Source organism: Salvelinus sp. IW2-2015, linkage group LG8, assembly GCF_002910315.2.
Source record: "Salvelinus sp. IW2-2015 linkage group LG8, ASM291031v2, whole genome shotgun sequence".
Classification (NCBI taxonomy): Eukaryota; Metazoa; Chordata; class Actinopteri; order Salmoniformes; family Salmonidae; genus Salvelinus; species Salvelinus sp. IW2-2015.
Genome location: NC_036848.1, coordinates 39,631,815 through 39,637,814, shown reverse-complemented (window position 1 = coordinate 39,637,814; position 6,000 = coordinate 39,631,815). Strand labels below are relative to the sequence as shown.

Here is a 6,000-nt window from a genome sequence, read left to right as displayed (position 1 = left end):
AACAAGTAATTTTCCCAACAATTGTTTACAGACAGATTTATTCACTGTATCACAATTCCAGTGGGTCAGAAGTTTACATACACTAAGTTGACTGTGCCTTTAAACAGCTTGGAAAATTCCAGAAAATGATGTCATGGCTTTAGAAGCTTCTGATAGGCTAATTGACATAATTTTGAGTCTGTTGGAGGTGTACCTGTGGATGTACACTGCTCAAAAAAATAAAAGGAACACTTAAAAAACACAATGTAACTCCAAGTCAATCACACTTCTGTGAAATCAAACTGTCCACTTAGGAAGCAACACTGATTGACAATAAATGTCACATGCTGTTGTGCCAATGGAATAGACAAAAGGTGGAAATTATAGGCAATTAGCAAGACACCACCAATAAAGGAGTGGTTCTGCAGGTGGTGACCCAGACCACTTCTCAGTTCCTATGCTTCCTGGCTGATGTTTTGGTCACTTTTGAATGCTGGCGGTGCTTTCACTCGTGGTAGCATGAGACGGAGTCTACAACCCACACAAGTGGCTCAGGTAGTGCAGCTCATCCAGGATGGCACATCAATGCGAGCTGTGGCAAGAAGGTTTGCTGTGTCTGTCAGCGTAGTGTCCAGAGCATGGAGGTGCTACCAGGAGACAGGCCAGTACATCAGGAGACGTGGAGGAGGCCGTAGGAGGGCAACAACCCAGCAGCAGGACCGCTACCTCCGCCTTTGTGCAAGGAGGAGCACTGCCAGAGCCCTGCAAAATAACCTCCAGCAAATGTCCTCTGGTCTGATGAAACAAAAATAGAACTGTTTGGCCATAATGACCGTCGTTATGTTTGGAGGAAAAAGGGGGAGCCTTGCAAGCCAAAGAACACCATCCCAACCCGTGAGCACGTATAGATGGGCAGAACTGAAAAAGCGTGTGCGAGCAAGGAGGCRTACAAACCTGACTCAGTTACACCAGCTCTGTCAGGAGGAATGGGCCAAAATTCACCCAACTTATTGTGGGAAGCTTGTGGAAGGCTACCCGAAACATTTGACCCAAGTTAAACAATTTAAAGGCAATACACTCAATTAGTATTTGGTAGCATGTAAAGAAATAAAAGCTTAAATAAAATCTATCATTCTCTTTACTATTATTCTGACGTTTCATATGACAGGACATTTTTACTAGGATTAAATGTCAGGAATTGTGAAAAACTGAGTTTAAATGTATTTGGCTAAGGTGTATGTAATCTTCCGACTTCAACTGTGTGTGTGATATATATATACACACATACACTTGTTTGTTTTTACTGACATTTCACCTGAAATGTTAATACCTATAATGCTCTTTATTGTGGAGGTCACTCACCCTATGGTGGCACCTGCAGCTTGCCAGTCATGGCACACCATCCGATGGGGTACATGTCTCCAGAGCCCAGGCTGCTGTCCTCCACAAAGCCCCATTACCTCAACCGAGCTTTGTAGCCTGGAAAACAGAGGGAGGGAGAGCTAGACCACAGAGAGGTAAACTGTAACATACAGTACTTGACATTAAACATCAAGTTGAGATCTCAGTATGATTCCTAAAATGGAACATTGCTCCCTGTGTAATGCACTCAAAAGTTGTACACTGTATATGGAAAGGGTGCCATTTCAGATCAGTCAGTTTCAGTGTATTTGGCTGATGCTGGCGATCCATTAAACCTTACTAGCCAGGATGGCACTGGTATTCAGGACCTCCACCTTTAACCCCACTGTGATGTCATCCCACTGGGCACATAGTTGCACCTGCAGGGTTGGGATCAGGGTGGGAAATGTACTTTTTGGTCCACCAGCCACTGTGACAGGTAGATCAAAAATACTAGCCACTCAGATTTTTTTAACCAGCCAAAATTTTGTTTCTGCCATAATTGCAATTTATTATTATTATTTTTTTTTTAAATGGCTGAGCATGCTTTGTAATGTTTCTAAAACAATAAATGTATTACTAGTATGAAGTTGTAGCGGTATTAATTAGAGAAAGGTAAAGAAGATTTTGTTCGGGCGCCAGGCAGGTATTAACCCTGCCGAAAGAAAAGAATAGTAGAACAGCGAGTACCACTACCAGACCCACACACATCAACAGAAGAGACTGCCTAGAGTGTAGCCTGTTGACCAGATAGCCAGCGGAGAGAAAAAGAATACACACCCTATAGATCACACATCACATCACAGTCCTTCCACAATTCTTGGTAACCCCACCAAACATACCTCATATAACAATAATGGCAGAGCAAATAAATAGCAAACTTCATACAATAACAAATGAACCCAGTCATCACACAGAGGATTTGCAATAGTTTGTATTTCTTCCTGGGAAGGAGTGCAGAGGGTATGAATGTGTGGTGTTCATATACACACTAGTCCAGCTCCAATGAAACTTCAATGTACTTAGGAAATAGAGTCGGTTGCAGTGTAAAGCACTGGAACATAGCGTGAAGAGAAAGAGAGAAAGGGAACAAGAGAGGGCTTAGCTGTGGTCTTGAGGGTGCAGGTATCCGGTCTGACTGTCCGATGGTATGTTGGGTTGTAGTTGAACGCTTCGCAACAAATGTTGCTACTAATCCATTTGATCCATAACCATCGTGGTCCCAAATGAGAACCAACCACGTCGTCGAGCGATCACACCGAGGATTGATCCAAACACTGTACAACCACATACGCTGAAGACAAACAAAAAACCTCTGCAGCATAGCACACAACAAAAACTGTCGCGCCAATCAATAGCTCCTCTCCAATAGAGCTTAACGAGCTCTTTTATCTCCTCCTTCCTACTGCTCATGCGCTCTTAAAGTGGCAGCGCACTTAAGTGCAGGATTTCGCCACAAAGTAATGTGGTATATTGCTGAATTTCATTTCATTTTTGTGACCTGCATCTTTTCAACAATGTATGTTCTAATAAATAATTTAGATACATGATGCAATAGTAAAAACAGATCAACAGTTCTACAACTAGATCAATAATCAGCAAAGTGCCTGCCCTGCCACAAAATGCTGAGTGATAAGGCTTATTTATTATTATAGTTCAGGCAGCGCCGTAACCAGGGTCTTAGTGCGGTCTGGAGATAATTGAATACGTATAAAGAGGGATCRGTTAGCAGAAAAAAATATTAACAAAAAGTAAACATTAGTTTGCTTTACAGAACACATTATTTTGCAGTTTTACAGCAATGGCATAAGTCATTTTGATTTATGATTTATGCAATGTTAATATGATATCTGAGTGTGACTAAAATAATTTACCTATCTACATTTGTTTTACTGACATGAGCAAATTGGGTGACTGTTAGTGTCATATAACAAGATGAAAACTACTGATGCACAACTAAGTTACGAAATTTGACCTTTTGTATTCTACTATTCTAACTATTCTAACAGTAAGGCGAGACCCCGACGGAGTTCCAAAATTATACATAGAAAAAAATGACGGATGTCCGGACCTCGTTGTCCTCATACGTAGTTCCGGCCCGGAGTTCAAGTCACGGATCCCCCCCGGTACTGTTGTACATTCGGTTCACCAGCTCAGGAGGTCTACGTCACCGGCCTTCTAGGCGTCACTGAACTGGATTCATTACCACCAACCCCGGACTGTCTTGTCTCATTACGCACACCTGGTTCCCGTTCCCCCTGATTAGTATGTGTGTATATGTGCCCTCTGTTCCTCATTGTCCTTGTTACCATGTCCTTTGGTCATGTGAGTACCTGTGCTATTGTATCGGCTTCCATGCAACGTGTTATTGTGCACTTGTTTTACGGGTCTCGTCCCGTGTATTCTTTAGAGATTTACACCTCGCTCTTCTGTTTGGGTGGAGAAAATAAAAAACCCTATGACGCATTCCTGCATCTGTCTCCAATCATTATACAACATGACAGTTCAGGGCTCTACACTGACATTTTTTTTTACAAGGACTACATGATGTGCTCCTAAATAGAAATGTAGAAACACACAAATAAATCTAGGAGCACAATTAAAGCAGGCAGGGTGATCCCATTACACCTCTGCTATTTTTTATTCTCTATGGAGCCCCTGGCCCAGGCAATTCGACAAACGAAAGAAATTACACTCTCTCAATTCGACAAACGAAAGAAATTACACTATCTCTCAATTCTATGGGACTCTCATCTCATTATTACACCAATAATATCTTACATTGTCCAGATAAAGTATCTCAATCCCTCCAAAACGCTTTGAAAATCAAATTCAGCTCCATCTCAAGTTCTAAAATAAATCTAACCAAATCTGCCCTTCTGCCTCAAGACCCCGATAAGAACTACATCTCTATTTATGGTATCCCAAACATTTATTTATATATATACATACATACATACATACATACATACATACATACACACACACACAGTTGAAGTCAGAAGTTTACATACACCTTAGTCAAATATATTTAAACTCAGTTTCACAATTCCTGACATTTAATCTTTGTAAAAATGTCCCTGTCTTAGGTCAGTTAGGATCACCACTTTATTTTAAGAATGTGAAATGTCAGAATAATAGTAGTGATTTATTTCAGCTTTTATTTATTTCATCACATTCCCAGTGGGTCAGAAGTTTACATACACTCAATTCGTATTTGGTAGCATTGCCTTTAAATTGTTTAACTTGGGTCAAACATTTCAAGTGGCCTTCCACAAGCTTCCCACAATAAGTTGGGTGAATTATGGCCCATTCCGCCTGACAGAGCTGGTGTAACCGAGTCAGGTTTGTAGGCCTCCTTGCTTGCACATGCTTTTTTTAGTTCTGCCCATACACTTTCTATAGGATGGAGGTCAGGACTTTGTGATGGCCACTCCGATACCTTGACTTTGTTGTCCTAAAGCCATTTTGCCACAACTTTGGAAGTATGCGTGGGCTCATTGTCCATTTGGAAGACCCATTTGCAACCAAGCTTTAACTTCCTGACTGATGACTTGAGATGTTGCTTCAATATAGCCACATAATTTTCTTACCTCATGATGCCATCTATTTTGTGAAGTGCACCAGTCCCTCCTGCAGCAAAGCACCCCCACAACATGATGCTGCCACCCCCATGCTTCACGGTTGGGATGGTGTTCTTCGGCTTTCAAACATCCCCCTTTTTCCTCCTAACATAACAATGGTCATTATGGCCAAACAGTTCTATTTTTGTTTCCTCAGACCAGAGGACATTTCTCCAAAAAAGTACGATATTTGTCCCCATGCGCAGTTGCAAACCTTGGTCTGGCTTTTTTTATGGCGGTTTTGGAGCAGTGGCTTCTTCCTTGCTGATTGACCTTTCAGGTTATGTCGATATAGGACTCGTTTTACTGTGGATATAGATACTTTTGTACCTGTTTCCTCCAGCATCTTCACAAGGTCCTTTGCTGTTGTTCTGGGATTTATTTGCACTTTTCACACTAAAGTACGTTAATCTCTAGGAGACAGAACGTGTCTCCTTCCTGAGCGGTATGACGGCTGAGTGGTCCCATGGTGTTTATACTTGCGTACTATTGTTTGTAAAGATGAATGTGGTACCTTCAGGCATTTGGAAATTGCTCCCAAGAATGAACCAGACTTGTGAAGGTCTACAATTTTTCAGGTCTTGGCTGATTTTTCCAATGATGTCAAGCAAAGAAGCACTGAGTTTGAAGGTAGGCCTTGAAATACATCCACAGGTACACCTACAATTGACTCAAATGATTTCAATTAGCCTATCAGAAGCCTCTATAGCCATGACATCATTTTCTGGAATTTTCCAAGTTGCTTAAAGGCACAGTCTGACCCACTGGAATTGTGATACAGTGAATTATAAGTGAAATAATCTGTCTGTAAACAATTGTTGGAAATATTACTTGTCATGCACAAAGTAGATGTCCTAACCGACTTGCCAAAACTATAGTTTGTTAGCAAGAAATTTATGGACCTGTTGAAAAACGAGTTTTAAATGACTCCAACCTAAGTGTATGTAAACTTCTGACATCAACTATATATAGTTGATGTCAACGTGGCTACGTTGAC

General features: G+C 41.2%; 1 pseudogene; it reads right to left on the bottom strand.

Moving 5' to 3' along the window:
* Positions 1 to 6,000, bottom strand: part of LOC111968247 (lethal(3)malignant brain tumor-like protein 2) — a 29,500-nt pseudogene that overhangs the window by 16,903 nt on the left and 6,597 nt on the right.